Source organism: Schistocerca cancellata, chromosome 5, assembly GCF_023864275.1.
Source record: "Schistocerca cancellata isolate TAMUIC-IGC-003103 chromosome 5, iqSchCanc2.1, whole genome shotgun sequence".
In the NCBI taxonomy this organism is placed as follows: Eukaryota; Metazoa; Arthropoda; class Insecta; order Orthoptera; family Acrididae; genus Schistocerca; species Schistocerca cancellata.
Window position 1 is genome coordinate 267,880,504 of NC_064630.1, and position 18,259 is coordinate 267,898,762.

The window sequence follows — 18,259 nt, forward strand, 5'->3', positions numbered from 1 at the left end:
GGCCAGCAAGATCTCTAGATCTGTCCCCCATTGAGCATGTTTGGGACTGGATGAAGCGTCGTCTCACGCGGTCTGCACGTCCAGCACGAACGCTGGTCCAACTGAGGCGCCAGGTGGAAATGGCATGGCAAGCCGTTCCACAGGACTACATCCAGCATCTCTACGATCGTCTCCATGGGAGAATAGCAGCCTGCATTGCTGCGAAAGGTGGATATACACTGTACTAGTGCCGACATTGTGCATGCTCTGTTGCCTGTGTCTATGTGCCTGTGGTTCTGTCAGTGTGATCATGTGATGTATCTGATGTCAATAAAGTTTCCCCTTCCTGGGACAATGAATTCACGGTGTTCTTATTTCAATTTCCAGGAGTGTATTATTTTCGGCGTAAGCATTCAATACAACAATCACACAATCTAATCTGGTCGGGACATAAGAAGACTTCACTTTTTTACGAAACGTGTTGTCCGTGGTGTTTTCAAGGCCACGGTCAGGAATATTTCTATTAATATCCAGCTCTTTTACTTTTATTTAGGCGAAATACATATACGCTGCCACACAGCTGTTTTCAGAATCGCACGTGTCAAAACAAACTACTAGCTGACGACAGTTTAGAACCTCGAACGTTCGTAAAAGTCGATAGGTGTGTTAATCGACTAAAGCGTATATACGTCATAATGACGTCACATCATATCCAGGTTGGGTGAACTTAGCATCCTCCTCAAACATTAGCTCGTTAGGTGTATAGGTTGTGTCATACATGTATTCATTTTGTAGTGAACTTCTTTAAACAGTGACAAATAACTTGCCTAATTAGAATGCTGTGTAGGTATATATGTCCTCATGAATCTGTTCAGTTCTCTGAAAATTCGTTCAGTTGGATTAGATTACGGACTAAACTTCGAGATAAATATGCCTTTAATGATATTGTCCTTTAAGAATTTACGCCATTTGTACCCTGTGCAGTATGTGGCGTTGTCAATATGCCTTGGGTTTTCCCATGTGAGGAATGTAGTCACGTGTGAATCGTCTGATGATTACGTTAGCAGTTCCAGATTTTATGGCGTTCAGCTTAACATGTTTAGAAAATATGTCATAAAACGCTAAAATATACTTCACATCACCACTACTTGTTGGATTTGGACCACTAGTGTCCGTATTCACAGTCTCCAGAGGTTTGTTGGGTAGTACGGAATGTAGATCTGTCTTTGAAGATAGGTTCTGAGGTTTAGATTTCTGACAAGATATGCATGTTTTAAGTACAATGTGAATCTTTCGTCTCATAGTAGCAAAGTAACAATACGTTATAAGTTTTCCAAGGCACTTCTTCGATCCAGTCCGCAGCTCGTGGTCGTGCGGTAGCATTCTCGCTTCCCACGCCCGGGTTCCCGGGTTCGATTCCCTGCGGGGCAGGGATTTTCTCTACCTCATGATGACTGGATGATGTGTGATGTCCTTAGGTTAGTTAGGTTTAATTAGTTCTAAGTTCTAGGGGACTGATGACCACAGATGTTAAGTCCCATAGTGCTCAGAGCCATTTTTCGTTCCATCATATCCCCAAACTATGTGTGTGTGCCAGATTAAGTTGTGTGCATAGTCCTTGGGAATACATCGGCACCAGTTAGAGCCATCAGGATGACGATGATAAAATAACACATCCTTATATATCAGATAACGGCTAGATAGTGGATGGGTAGGTTGATGTATGACTAAAGTTGTTACCTTGCTCCAGTGCGTATCAGATTTTTGTAAAGCTGCCATATTTCTACATCAATCGATGTAATATTGTTTATCCTGTACGAGTATTCTGTAGTCGTTCACATTAACAAGTCAGTGTTACAGTCATTCATACCTTGTGGAAAATGAGACAAAGCATCAGCAACGATCTTGTCTTCACCCTTAATGTATAAATCTCAGATGAGTTATTCTGCAGAGATAAAGCCAACGGGATACTCTAGAATGAACTAACTTGCATGTTAACAAAAATGTCAGAGCTTGGTGCTCTGTATAAATTTTCGTGTGGTTACAATACAAATAATACACACATCATAAAAGGTTTTGCATCACCCTGGTTCCCAGAGCTTCTGAAGACAGACGTTGATTGTCGATATTTTATCACAGACGCAGTCCCTTTGACTGTTCAGAGATGTCGCTAAACCCGCCCAAAGATGGAAGCAACCATGTATGAGCAGCGCCTATTAGACGAAGGGGGTCCGACAGCCGATCAGTTCCAGTCATTCCACGAGGTTGTCTGTAGTTCAACCATGCCTGGATGGTAAACTACCGCAGTTGGTTCGTGTCCGCATTGTTACTTTGTGCCAGGAATGGCTGTCAACAAGGGAAGTGTACAGGCGTCTTGGAGTGAACCAGAGTGATGTTGTTCGGAATGGAGGAGATACAGAGAGAGACAGCAACTGTCGATGACATGCCGTCCTCAGGCCACCCAAGAGCTACTACTGCAGTGGGTGACCGCTACCTACGGATTATGGCTCGGAGGAACCCTGACAGCAACGCCACCATGTTGAATAATGCTTTTCGTACAGCCACAGTTGGACCCAACAACATGCCGAATGTATCGCTCAGGATTGGCATCACGTGCTCTTCACTGATGAGTGCCACATATGTCTTCAACCAGACATGTATTTGGAGGCAACCCAGTCAGGCTGAACGCCTTAGACACACTGTCCATCCAGCGAGTGCAGCAAGGTGGAGGTTCCCTGTTTTGGGATGGCATTATGTGGGGCCTCGTACTCCACTGGTGGTCATGGAAGGCGCTGTGACGGCTGTATGATTCGAAAAATGGTTCAAATGGCTCTGAGCACTATGGGACTTAACTTCTGAGGTCATCAGTCCCCTAGAACGTAGAACTACTTAAACCTAACTAACATAAGGACATCACACACATCCATGCCCGAGGCAGGAATCGAACCTGCGACTGTAGCGGTCGCGCGGTTCCAGACTGTAGAGCGTAGAACCGCTCGGCCACTGAATGATTCGTGAATGCCATCCTCCGACTGATAGTGCAACCATATCAGCAGCATATTGGCGAGGCATTAGTCCTTATGGATGACAATTCGTGCCCCCATCGTGCACATCTTGCGAATGACTTCCTTCAGGATAACGACATCGCTCGACTAGAGTGCCCAGCATGTTCTCCAGACATGAACGCTATCGAGCATGCCTGGGATACATTGAAAAGGGCTGTTTATGGACGACGTGACACACCAACCACTCTGAGGGATCTACGCCGAATCGCCATTGAGGAGACAATCTGGACCAACAGTGGCTTGTTGAAGTTGTGTATAGTATGCCACGACAAATGCAAGCATGCATCAATGCAAGAGAACGTACTACTGGGTGTTAGAGGCATCAGTGTGTACAGCAATCTGGACCACCACCTATAAAGGTCTCGCTGTGCTATGTGTGGTTTTCATGAGCGATAAAAAGGGTGGAAATGATGTTTATGTTGATCTCTGTTCCAATTTTCGGCACTCTCGGAACCGAGGTGATGCAAAACTTTTTTTGGTGTGTCTAATTAAACTTTTTGAAAGCCCAGACAATAGAAACAGTTTAAAGTTCAGTGGTTGAATAAGTACATTCACTTAAAGTACAGCTTGCAAAGCCAATGATTTTTACCTGTTCCTCTTCTCCGTTCTTAACTACTTGAAATAGGCAACAACGCAAGCCACTGCTTGACGTGTCACACATCATACAGAAATCTAAGCTAAAGTTTGGATGGTCTAAAATGTTTGCATTCCCCAATGTGTGCTTAATGTTATCAAAATCTTGCTAGCACTGCTCAGACTAGATCAGTACTTTATTCTTCTTAAGGAATTCTAGAAGATGCTTACTGCTCAATAGTTGTTGGTGACAGGATACGTCGACAGAAAGAGCAGCGTCCTTCAAATGACTTCAGTTGTTTTTTTAGTGTGAGGAAAAGGAAAATTCCTAATAGGGTCCAACTTGCCTGGATCACGGCGTATACCTTGTACATTAACTGTGTGTCCAAGATACCTAATCTCAGCACAAGAAAATTTTGACTTCCTTAGGTTAGATGCTATCACAGACTGCGAAAATTTACGCAGAATCTTTTCAAGGGTGTCAAGATGTTCATTCCAAGTCTTAGTGGCTACCAAAAGATCATTGACATAATGTGTAACAGCCTCAATAACTTGTCACCAAGTACAGTATCCAAACCAGTAATAAATGCGCCTGAACTCACGCTCAGTCCGAAAGGAAGAACGCAGAATTGATATGTAGGCCTCCGGAATATAAAATATTTTCTAGAATCAGTAGTGACTGCCACTTGCCAAAATGTGGAACAGTCGGTCGTGGAAAAGTACCTAGCATCTAAAAATTTCTGTAAATGTTTCTCTAGATTTTCTGGTTTACTGCGTACAGGTAGTATAATTTTATTTATGACATGTGCGTCCACCACCACTCTAATATTTCCGTTAGGTTTCTTGACAACAAGTAGTAGACTACAGTAGTGAGATGTGGAAGGTTCGATGATCTTCCACTGTAACATAAGGTTAAGTTCTTGGCGCACTGCAGATCGTTGAGATAGTGGTACATCATAGGTTTTGTGATTTAAATTTGGTGAGGCTTGACCTCAGTTTTATAAACATATGTCTTAATAACATTTGGTCGTTTAGTAAAGACCTGCCTACACTTAGATAGTATGGTACTTGATAAAGCTCGTTGCGTTCATCACCAGTAATAGCAGTAGTTTCATTTAACTTATGGCTAATCTACCTTTTCAAATCATCATATTTTCTTGTGGTGCGAGTGTCTGTGTGTTTCCTCGCTGCCTTGCAAAAATTGAATTTTGTAGCCAGTACAACACTTGTCATGTTTGAGAGTCCTGGTATACAAGTCAATCGTGATTTCACTGCCCTGATGTCTAAGGAAACATTTACATTTCGAGAAGTCAGTAATACTGTCCTTCTTACATAACATATCTAAACTTATAATGCAATTAGTAACTAGATTCTGGGCCACGGGGAATGGCCATTGTATTGTTCCATTACCTATCCTAATGGTTGCAAAACCTGTTTCGTAACTCTAGTAGACTTATTACCTATGGCAGTTAAAATCTTATACTTTTGGATAGGAAACTCTGGTACAGGTTTAATTTGGTCATTTTCTTGTAGAAATTAGATGACAAAACACTCACAGCAACTCCCTTGTCCAAACCAATACTGGTTGGAATACTTCCTACTGCAGCAATAGTTGTTGCTAAAGCTATTTCATTGCTAGATTAACGAAAATGTGTATTTGCCTGCAATAGTTCATTAAGTAAGCTCTCATCATGATTGTAGCGTATAAATAATAGTAGCTGGTGCTTAAAACTATTAGCTGCATAATCATTGTGTTATTTATCAGTGGGTGTATGAAACAGTGATTGGTTATTGAAGTCGCCCCACAAACTTCCTTCAGCCACGACCTTGGGCATGCTAGTGTCTGCCTTTAGTATGACATCTCTGTAATTGGTACAGGTGTTGACACATGCGGAGGCGGAGTTTCACTTGACACTTCTAATATGTTTACATTAGAGTATTGTGTATTCCACTCTCCAATATGTTGTGGCTTTTGTGGTTGAGCACCTTGATTTACCTGCTGATTGGTGGGTAAAGTCCAATTTTGATTTTGTACAAGCTGTGGCGGCATTTGCCACGGGCATGTGTTGATGCTGCACTGAGGTGGTGGACCAGTATTTTAGTACGCATTACCGTAGTTATTGTTCAAGTTTTGCTGTTGATTTTGTACTGGCTGGTAATTGTTACTGTTTTTGTTCCAGTTCCTGTTGTTTCTTTTTCTGTTATTTCCATTATTGATGTTGCGGCGCATCTCGTGTGGGTTTCTGCGTGTTTTGTATGATATGTTATGATTATTATTCATACTGGGGTGTGGCTGTTGATTCTGGTACGTGTATTGGTTCGTCGAAGGAGGCTGTAGATTCTGCTGCACTTTGTAACCCACAGAACAGCCGCCTTCGCGCCAGGATTAAGTTGGCTAGCCTGCACGTTTTGCATGCCACTGACATAAACATTGTGGCAGTTGTTTTGCCGCGTGGAACATTGATCCTCATATAACATATCAACAGAATCAAGCACTTCCTTTAATATTAAAAGGCAACCTGGCTTTCAGTGCGCAGAGTATATCGCGCGTAGCTACTGGTTCATCAAGAAAGTGTCCCATATTAAATTTTTCTCAAAATACCGTAGCAAATTGCCATGTTTAGCACTGAAAGGTTCTGGTCCACAATCGACCAAAATTTGGCCACAATAGCTCTTTCAAATTGCTCATGTCACGCACCTTTCGACTTCATTGTATGCCCAGACAGCTGCGTCATCCTGGATGTAACCTACAATGTACGAAATTCTCTTTCGGTCACTCCGTGCTCTTTGGAACGCATTTCTAAACGCTTTCAGAAAAATTACATGATGTACAGTTTGTTTTTCTGGGACGAAAGGTTGAAAGTGCCATCGTTTAATCAGACTTCCTTCTTCTTCGACACTGTAATGTCGATTGCTTTTACTGTAATTATTGTAGTGATCGGTTGGTGAATGGAAAGGAATGTAATGCCCATAAATGTCACGATTGTAATGAGTTGTCATGTGTACGCATGTGTACTATTGTTGTGAGGTGCGTGTTGTGTTTTGAGGATACGGATCATGAATGTAGCTGTTTTCATTACCAAAGCGAGCATTTTGATTATTAGCATTACTACACTCAAGTCGTATGCCATCGTTTAGTTGTTTCTGTTGTCCTGTGTCAGATTGAGCTGCCTCAGCTGTGACATGTTTATTATTTTTGACAAATTTGGCTACGGTGTCGTGCAGAACCGTCGGTATGTTTTTCTCTATACATTGGTAAAAAAAATTTATTTTTCTGATCAACGCTGTAAGTTGTTTATCGATAGTGTTAATTTTGCCTTCAATTACAGTAATGCGTGTTTTTATTGAGTCATGAACTGACGGATATGATTTGACTTGAGTGGCAACAGCTTCGCGTGTGGCGTTTAAATGTTTGCCTTCAGTTTGAATATCTTTTAAATCTTTTGTGGTTTTTTCCTGCTGTAAGTTCAATTTGGAAAATTTTGAGTTAAGTCTGGACACTTGGCCGCTGAGTCTCGCGTTAATCTCGTCTACTCTTTCACACAAAGTGTCATTACAAGTTTTTAGTGCTCTTAATCCTTCCTTAATTTCGTCATGTCGCGTTTTTAGAACTGTCATGTGTTCGTCAATGTCTTTTTTGTTTTCAATCATCTGAATATGTATTGATGTCATGTGATTTTTGTTTTCAGTCAACTGATTTTTGTACTGATGTCATGTAATTTTTGTTTTCAGTCATTTCTTCATAACAGCGTCAAATATACGGGCAGCATTTGCCAACTGAAACTTCTCTGCCTCCGCCACGTCGTTGGACATGACATCATGAACAAGAATAGGCTCTGAGCTGGATTTAGCTATTTACGAAAGTTCCGTCACTAGGCATGTTAACTGCTGACTGATCGTTACTATTGGAGTCAACTCTTGAGTCAATGTCAATGTTTTGTTCAATGTCCAAGTCAGATTCGGTTTGCATTTGTTGTCTGTCGTGGTCCATTTCTGCTAATTGTTTACGTGTTACCACCATGCTACATGTAATGTGTATTGTAAGAAAAATCTTTAAATTTGTCTGAGAATGAATTCATGAAATTGATGTTGGCTTAACTGAGCAAGAATTGCAATTACTGGTGAAATAATTAACGTTAATGGCTGCTTGCCAGTTTATGTTGCACATGACGCTATTCGGCCATTTTGTGGAATGGTATGACTGTCATAAACTGTATGATATATATATAATTTGGAACACGCGATCTTGCGCAAAAATGACTGCTCCAGTTACGGAAAATTTTGACAAAGCTAGGAAGCAAGCTAAAATTACAGAAAGCGTGCTAATGTAAAAATGCGATGTCTTACCTTGGATCCAAGTATGCAGTGTAGATTCCAGCTTTCATCAACAATTCCAATAGTTCGTCTTTTTGTTTGGTCTTTACAAATATTCAATGGCAATGGCTCATCAGACATGATCCCATTATCCATGCAACAAAGAAAAACAATGTAGGAAACAAAACAAAAGGTACAGACACGAAGTCGCCAGTTTGATTTATTGGCTTTTCCGATCTAGTCTGAGTATATCAGACAACAAACAAATAATAATGAACAACTATAATAGTATGTGATCAGAGTATAGATTTCTGATGGTGGGTAATACAAACTTTGGGCGCTTGACAATGGATTTTTGTGTAAGGTCTGTTCATTGCGGTAGGAGGAAGGCAATGGCAAACCACCTTCGCTAGGACCTATCCTAGTCGGCGGTGCGGGTCTCCCGCATCGTTCCCGCAGTTTTAATGTTTTGATCCAACAGGAAATGTAGATCCAAAAGGATTTTGGTATGACTCGGAAGGTGTTCTACCTAGTTTGTGGTCAGACAGACAAATATTAGGGTTTATTATGTTATAATAGTACAGCCTCCCCGAAGATTCATATGAAATGTGTGATACCACCGTTTTTTATGCATCTGAATAGTTATCGGACAATTCAGTGCTTCCTAAGGCCTTGTATGTGTGTCTATATATATGTCATTCTGTCCAGTTTGCTAAAACATTTTATATTCATTGTGAAAGCGCATAGAATATTCTGGAAGGATGTGCGTTGTTGTGATTGTCAATAGATTGTTGTCATTAATAAAATTATGTACATATGCTAAATTAAACATCCAATCAAGAAATTGGAGTAATATTCAACAACAGAAAATAAGAGGCTGTGGAAATGTTAGCATAAATAACTAAAGTCTCTAATTACCATAATTGGAATTGAGTAACGAGTAAACACAGAAAACGTCATTATCTTGAGAAACAGCTTATAAGTTATCACCAAATGATGTATGTTTATTTGCTATCTATTTTCAGGTCCTCCTCTGTAATTCATATCCTTTGTAATTACATTTCTAATTAACTCTCCAATTGTTTACAACACACAACTTTCCGATTTCCAGAATTTGAGGTCTTTTTTGCAAATTTTATGTATGTAATTGGATAAAGCTCGAGTTCTGTACTACCATTGAATGTTAGTAACCAAATCCAAACTGTAATTAATTATGTAACTAAAATAATACAAGAGACTTTACTGTAATTAAAGTTCAGATTGATTTTCTTATGGAAACCTAAAGATATCACTACAAAAGATTATATCATTTGATATTGTATTTTATACCTTATTTGGCTGTAACATCAGTTTCTTTACGTTTTGTAAATTTTAATTGTAACATAGAAATTGTACAAAATTAATAATGGGTTATTTTGGAATTTATTGTTAAAATCCTATGTAAAGCAACACAGCGATTCTGCGAAGAGTCAGTTTGGAAGTTGGTTTTGGAAGTCAAAAAGATCAGTGAAGTCTGTCTGTGTTTTCTTTTGGTGACGAGTGTGCTACTCGGTTGTCAATTAATGTAAATAAATTTTGTGAAGCATGAAAATTTCGTATTCGTTCATCAATGGACCAGGCAGAAAAAATTTAAGTTAAGTGTAACGATCCAAGGAGAACGTTGCAACGTCTAAATTCTGGGGAGAGGCTAGAATTTGGTGGTTTATTGATACTGAACAGTATGACCCTGTAGATAAATTTAAAGAGGCATTTTTAAAGAATATTGGGGCAAGCAAAAACAAATAGAATTGCCAAATAGCTTTTGGAATGGGGAAAAGTTTAATCCCAGAAAGGAAAGCGTAAGAAAGTTTGCATGAAAGTGGATGACAAATTTGTCATATTTAAACAATAAAGTTGAGCCAGAACAAATTGTTATGGGCCTGGAATATAAACTTCCCATGAACTGGCGAAACAAAATTACTGCATCTCCGAGGGATGATGTTCATAAATTCATTAGTTATTTGGAGAGAGTTGAGGAGTTCTTGCCTGAGGAGCAGCATGTGAATCGTAATGTTAGACCACCAAATAATGCAGAACCGTGCAGAATTTAAACATTAACAGAATTGGTGTGTACCATGGAAACAGCAGGAGTAGAGGTGCCGGGAGGTGAAGCTATCCAACCAATGACTGGTGAAATAGTAGGGATCAGGTGCACAATTATCAGTCGTATTCTCTGGTGTGAGAGGATGATGTTGCACCAAGGCGACAGCCAATGGGGTAAACGTAATAAATGGTACAGAATCCATTAAACTAAATGCCATCTGTGAAAGGGCTAGCGTTTACAAGACGGGAAGTAGTAATTTGAAACCACTAGCAAAATCCTTCGTACGCGTTAAAACTAAACAGACAGGGATTATAAATGAGGAGCAGAACAAAGTAGTAACAACAGACAAAACAAGCCACATAAAAATCTCTACATTTAATGGAGGTTTAGGGGAGTTTTTGGACAGACATAAACAAAATAATCACTGTATTGCAGACATAATGGGTGACGTATTAGCAGAAAATGTGACAGAACCTGATTGCCAAAAAGTCTTCAGCAACCAAGTTGAAGTCGAGTTATGTTCTGAGGAAGGACAAAGTACAAAAGCTGCAGAATTACAGGAGGTTAGTGATGTCAGTGTAGAAGAAATACTAACATACATAAATGTTGACATTTGTGGGGCTAAAAGGGAGAGGCAGAAAAATGGTGACAAAAATTGGGGTCAGCCAACTAATTGTGGAAAAAAGGAAGAGAGAGAGGAAAGGGAGAATGGTGAAATGACAGAAAAAAATTTTGTGCTGTCATTAGTGGACAGAACAGTTAGTATGAGGAAGAAAAGTGATGAGGGTAATTCTGCAAAAATCTGTGTAATTTCTGGAAACATGGAAGGTTTCGATAGAAGAGAGGTTGTGAACAATTTGTTGGAGGAGGGGCTAGCAATGAAAGGAAGGTGTTGAGTCAGCCGGTATTTAGTCTGCAAGTGTGTAATGAAGATGTACAGTGTTTAGCAGATAGTGGCAGTGATTTATGTGCTGTGAGAATAAGTTGCTTAGAATCATTGCCAAATAGAAATTAACTTGTAATAATGCCAGCAATGGGGGTCCATATGATTGTAGCTACAGGAAAAGTTAAAAAAACCTGTTAAACACAAAGTTCTGTAGCCAGTGAAAATAAATGGCGTGAAAGTACTCCATAATTTACTTATAATCCCTGATCTATGTATTCTAATTGGTGTAGATTTTGTTAACCACTACAAAGGGTTTAATGAAAATGTAGTAATTTTTTAAATAAATGGGAAAGTTGTGATTGTATCACTTTTTTGAAAAAATAATTTGACCTAAGAAGAAGTAGCCAGTATACTAATTACATTGTAGAAGGATGGAAGATTTATGAGTATGGGGATGGTGTGGGGGTGGACCCTGAGGAAATGAAGGTGGTACAAGAAATCATAGAGAGGCCTCAGAGGACTTGCAAGCTATGCAGTGCTAGGTGTTTGACAAACACCAGGTGCTCAAGTTATTGACAATGCTATTTAAATTTCTTTTCGTATTGTCAATCTCCCTCTTCTGTCATTCTGAACTGAATCTATCACCTTTAATTTTCCTCTCTGTCAGTGAAGGTAAAGTGTTTGAGAGCATCAGAGGGCGTTATGGTGCCTTAGGATGAAATACGTTTTATGGTGAGAGCAATGGGGCTCAAGTTGTAATGAAGTGAAGTGACGACATAAGTATGTTAATGTAGGGAAATGAAAGTAACAGGATGTGACAAGTGCAGTTAATAAAGGAAATTTTGCTTATGAACACTAAAGTGTAGTGGTCACGAAAAGGTGTGTTGTATTGATGAAAAGGGATATACAGTGGCCACATAGGTAAAGAACTTTAACAAATATGATGAAAAATATACTTGGATAAAGGCGAAGAACATTTATTATGAAGGAAATATGAATAAATGTGGAGATTATATATATATTGTAAATAAAATTTTTTTTATTTCTGTTCAATAGTGGTAAAAAAATACGAAAAAGAAGTCATGCAAAGAGACACTACGTAAAAGTGGTAACTAGGCTATGTATTATAAAATGTTTGTAAATAATTGCTTGGTGTGAAATATGGTTTTTGCAATTAAATTTTCTCCAGTTGAGTTCAAGTAAAGAAAAAGTTTAAGTTTTGCTTTCAATAGAAAAAGAAAAAAAAAAAAAAACTTTGTTAAGTCTTGTAAAGGAAATAAATTCTTGAAAAAAAATTTCTAGTAGATTTGGTGTTGCTAATTAAAAAACCAATACCCTGTTAATTTACTTTCATTTGAAGTCAAGGTTAACAAAATATAATACTTGTAAATAATGCCGTAATAACGAGCGATTGTGTGTTAGGATGTATGTAAAGAAAGTATGGGTTCAGTGACAATGTTGTGACGACTACAGTGATGTGCTTGTGCTACGGTAGGATAAAATACCATTATTAAATGGAAGGACACAGATCACAATGCCTTTAAATAAAAAAACAAAAAACAAAAAAAGTTGCTTCAAAAGACTTTCATGAAAAAGTTATTAGGCTATAATATTGAAAATTTGTATCATTTTTTTAGTAAGAAATTATTTTTCATCAATAAATTGAAAGAATAGGCTAGGTTAGTTGTAGACTGCCAAGTCCGGAGTCATAAATTTGTAATTTTAGTCTATAAGAATGAGAATTTTTTCAAAGATTTCAAATTTGAAGCCAGGATCGATAATTTTGTATAATTCTACATTTTTGGAAAAAACTGTATAACTGTAGGGGATGCCTTTACGTCACCCCTGTCTGGAGCCTGTGTATCGGGAGAATGACTCGTGCATGCACAGTGACAGATGGTCTGAAGCTTCATCCACCAGATGTACAGTAGCGGACAGACATTCAAGAAACAGGTCAAAAGAATGTTTTTGTGAATTGTTCTGTTTATTTCTTGAAGGCTTTCTTGTTTATTTATGTTTGTACAGTTTTGTATATGTTTTTAGTAGTGTGAATGATGTGTGAACGTGGTCTGAAGTAAATACATAGATCATTGTTATAATTACAAATGCCGTACGAACTAGTCTGAGAAATTTGTAAAACAGTGTGAATGCAGACAACAGGGATTTTGTATCATAATATGTTAAGCATGTTTATTGTAAAAGGAAAGCTAATTTGAGTACAAATGAAAATAGTTAATTATGTAAAGAATAAATAAAATATCAGAACGTTAAATATTTATTTTGGGGAAAAGTACAATTGAAAAGTGTTTTATTTGTTGATTGGTTAGTCATGAAAAGTGCGGACTAGCGCAGCAGAATAATATGTTTCTATTGGCCGTAAAGAAAACGGACCAATTAGAACGGAGTATTCCTCGCACGTCTTTTCTCTTGGAGATAGAGAGTGCTTATAGCAGTCTAAAAGAATTGGAGCCCAGCCTTTCAATGGTACGGTCATGTGTAGTATGAGCTCTGGAGGAAGATACAGTTTGCCGGTTTTGGTTGTGCTACATGCCCCAGAGGCGCTTTAAAATATAGGCATATTTATTCCGGTGTTTTTTAGAAAGTACGGATTTTTAAGTAATTTTGTTTATGAGAAAAGGCAGTAATTCTGTGTTGCATAGTGAGCAGATCAGTGATCAGAAACATGAGTGCATTAGACACCGATAAACTTAGTAGTGTGGCAAGGATTTTCATTTAAGAACAATCCATGTTTAGTAGCTGTTCAGATTTCGGGAAGTACATTACCATGAACTTGCTAACATGAATGAAAGGGTTTTTGTATCACTGTGTTAGGATTAGTATGGGCTTGGTAAGGAACATGTAATTCTCAACTTCAGAATATACCAAAATTTTGCCAGTATTTTCTCCTTTCATTCAAAATTAAGACCTTTTCCCAATTTTTAGAATAGTTACGTTGTATGCAGCCTGGTGGGAGTCGCAATATGGTAGGTTTCTACTCGACTTTCCGACTGGCGATCTGCTGGGACTAGTTCACAGGCAGGTGCTGGTTGAAACCCAAAAAGAAACCGTGCCACAGCAACATTCTTGCAGGTTTTTCCAGCTGAAATTTCTCATAAAATGCATTTAGAGTTCCTAACCGTGCCACAGCAACATTCTTGCAGGTTTTTCCAGCTGAAATTTCTCATAAAATGCATTTAGAGTTCCTAAAGTCATTAAACAAAGCTACAGAGACTGTAGCAGGTTTATCAGGAATAGATGCAGTGACCAGAATGTCCACAGAGAAGGTGGTCACAGGTTAAGAGTTTGCACTCCTGTATTTAAACAAAAAAGGGAATGGTGCAGCCAGTGTGCAGCATTCCAAATAAATGTGAGCACACAAGATGCATCTGCAGAATTAGTGGCAGATTACTGTGACACCAATTATATTGTAGGAAGGGTGTGTAAATTTTTATTGGATACAGGGTTACAAGTATTTATAGGAAGTCAAAGTATACATGGATTACCAAATCTAAATCTGCTTCATCGTAGGTTAAGTGGCTTGGATGAGAGTAATACTCACATACTCAGTTCAGCAATGAGGAGTTTGTGGGTAGGTAAAGACTTCCAGACCTGCATGGAAGTACTTCCTTGAGTTTCCAACACCTATGATGCCATTCTCTTGCTGGATTTTCTGTAAACATCATGATCTGGGAAAACTAGATGGGACCTCATTCTGTCTGGGTATTACTGCCAATCCTTTAGAATCAGCTTCTGGGATAGAATACTGAAAAGTACAGGATTACATGTAGCAGCAGATTTGTCAATTAGTATTTCCTGTTCTACCAATTATGCTGTGCAAAATGAAAAGCCGTTTCGAGTATTTGAAAACAAAATTTTTGGAGCAAAAAGGGATGACATTAGCGGAGAGTGGCGAAAACTGCATAACGAAGAGGTTCACAAACTCTATTCAAGTCCTGACATAATCAGTATTATTAAACCACGTAGGCTGCGATGGGCGGGTCACGTAGCTCGAATGGGTGAGGGCAGGGCAGCGCGCAGAGTACTGGTAGGGCACTTAGAGAGAAAATGTCCTGTAGGGTGACCGAGGTGTAGATGGGAGGACAATGTGAAGGCAGATTTGAGGAGCCTAGGTATTGAAGGTGAAAGGCAGGAAATAGCCCAAGACAGGGACAGATGGCGAAAATACGTTGCTGCGGTAATGGACTCTTGAGTCCGGTATGACCAGTGAGTGAGTGAGTGAGTGTACAGTTGGATCCTTAGCAGAAAATAAGGAAATGGACAAGACACAGTGTTTTATACATTGTAGCTTATTGTACATGCAGGAGGTTGGCAGAAGCTGGGTATCGTCTGTCAGAATGGACAATTTTGGTCTAAAGGAAGTAGAATTAGCACACGGTGCACTGATGGTCAACCTAGATGTACTGGACGAAGAACAGTTAGCCAGGGATTTCAATATAGAATACTCTAAGCAAGAACAGTCTATCAATTTAGCAGCACTATGGATAAAAGCATCACATTTGCAAAGAAGCCATATGGAGGGGGTGGAAGAGTTGTTAAAGGAATGTGCAGAATTTTTTGAACCTCCTGGCATACCAACAGCTACGCTAGTAATGCAGCATAGGTTCCACATTGGAAATGAACTGCCATTATACAGAAAATCAAAGTGAGTTCCATGTCACCTCCAACCAGCGATGAATTAACAGCTCCATGGTGGGATTATAAAGAAGAGTACCAACCCCTGCAGGGTGAGGAGGCGGGAAGAGGGAGTGAGTCCCAGTAGTAGGAATAATGCTTATAATTGTTATGATTATTGGAATTCAGATCAATGTTTGTTCATGGATGTGCACCCATTGCCAAATGTCACAGAAACTTTACATAATTTGAGGCAATGCCTTTGTTTTACAACCATCTTGTTTCAAAGTCGGTACTATCAGTTGGAGGTAGTGCCAAAGGATTGAGCCAAGACAGTATTTACAGTTATATCTGGTCATTGCCAATACAGCCCAATGCAATTGTGATCAAAGAATGTGCCAGCAATGTACAAACACCTCCTACACAGAGTGCTAGAGGGTCTAAAACCAAACCAATGTATGGTACACCTAGATAAGACTATAACGTCTTCTAATGGCATCCCAGAGAATGTGTATGTAACTGATTACGAGCAGCACAGCTGACGCAAAGTTTGGAACATGTCATTTTGTCTTATTTTAAGTTTGCTACTTGGGCCATATTATCTGACTGGATGGTGTGTGAACATACCACCAGCTCATACAAGCCATGTAGTAATTTCTCATTTCCAGTACAGAAAACGAGTTGCAATCCATTTTAGGTTTGGCCAAGTATTACAGGAAGTTTGTTCCAAAATTTGCTTAAGTTGTGAGATCTTTCACACGTTGTTCGAGAAGGAATAAAGTTTCACTGGACCCTGAACTGAGAAGAAGCCTTTGTGGCATTAAAGGACTTATTGACCATTAGTTCCACCCTCACTTTCCTGGACTATCAGAAATAATTTAGATGTCTTAGGATGTGTATTAAATCAGGAACTAGACTGAGCAGAGCACCCTGTAGCCTACACTTCCAGGGAACTAAATAAGGTAGAGAATTACACAACCACAAAAAGGAGATGCTTAGCCTGATTTACAATACCACATATTTTCGTTGTTACTTTTACAACAGGTGCTCCAAAGTTATAATGGATCACATGTCATTAAATTGCTTATGATTCTTATAAATCTAATTAGTTATTGACCTAATGGGTTTTATGGCTTAGTGAATTTGACTTTGAAGTCATACACCACCCCAGGAAATGCACAGTAATGTCATGGGACCAAGTCGTAAGGTGCAATTGATGGAACATGTTGACACCCATGCAGATGAATGCTGCTGACCAAGACTGTGAGAAATTTGTAAGAAGCTCAGTTCTGTGATGACAATGGTATTTTGTATGAGGGTCATTCAGAAAGTAAAGAACTTTTTTACCACAAAAATTTTTATTTGATAACTATATTTTACATATAATTTGATACCCAAGCTACTTTTCTACATAGTCACTGTTCAAATTTAGGCACTTGTTATACGCTTTTACCAGCTTTGCTATGCCTTCAGTATACTCAGTCACCATCAAGTTATTGAACCACTGATTAACAGCTCCTTTAAGTTTGTAATCACTTCTGCAGAGTTGCGCACTCAAAAAAATTTTCAATTTGGGGAATAAGTGATAATCACTTGGAGCTAAGGCTGCATTGTATGGTGGTTATTGAAACATTTTCTACTGAAACTGCTCCAGCAAGTCTTGTGTCGATCCCGCTGCTTGTAGCATGTGTTATCATGAAGAAAGAGGACTCCACTGGTTAGCATTCCATGTTGCTTGTTTTTAATGGTGCAGTGAAGTAATTGAGGCATCTGACAAGAGGCTGCTGCATTTATTGTCTCACTTCCATGCATGTTATCTATAAGCAGGATACCCTTATCAGACATGCCAACTCTCCTGATTTAAGCGGGAGACTCACGATTTTTCCTTCTTCCTGCTGAACTCCCGACAGTGAAGACCGATCTCCCGATTTTTAGAGCAGTTTCAATACTTTCCTTTCTATTTGAAAATCCTGCTACTTGTCTATGTTAACTTGGTAGATTGGTGCGGTGGCTGTTGGGGGCAGCAGTAGGCGTAGCTCACACTTCATATCTACAAGGAAGTAAGGAACTTATCGTTGGCAGCGTTTGGAGACAAATGGATATCTTTCAGCTAGTACTAATTTCCTCCGCTTCTGGTAGCTTCAGCGCAATCATAAAGTTATCATGGACAAGGAGTAGTCGATAGTTGTTCCAAGTGAAGTGATTAGCATTGTTGTGTCTAAAAGGCAGTGTTGCCAAGTTAGGGGATTTCCCCTAAATTTAGTAATCCAAAATGTGAGAGAGTTTTTAGCACAGTTACAAAGACCAAAACTCAGTTCAGGTCCACACTTTCAGAAACGTCTTTGGAGAAATTTTTGATTTTAAAATCAATTCAAAAAGGCAAGTGCTTTGAGCAGAAATTTAGTTCAGAGTTTTTGAAGAAGGCTAAGTCAGCTACGGGTGTGCTGAATAAGTAACTACCGTAATCAGACAAATTCAGACTGATAAACTATTCAGATTATTTGCTAAGCCTAACATGTACATCCTGTATAAAATTGATTTAAATTTGGGAAAGATGTCTTACGGATATAAGATGCCATGCAAATATGGGTTGCATTATGAAATGAAAACCTGTGATCATTTAACAGTGATTTATTCATGCAAAAACTTTGCTAATGTCAAAACAGAAATCTAATATACATTAATTTGTTTCCTCGGGTCGTAATTTCGAACTGTAGTTCTCTTGAG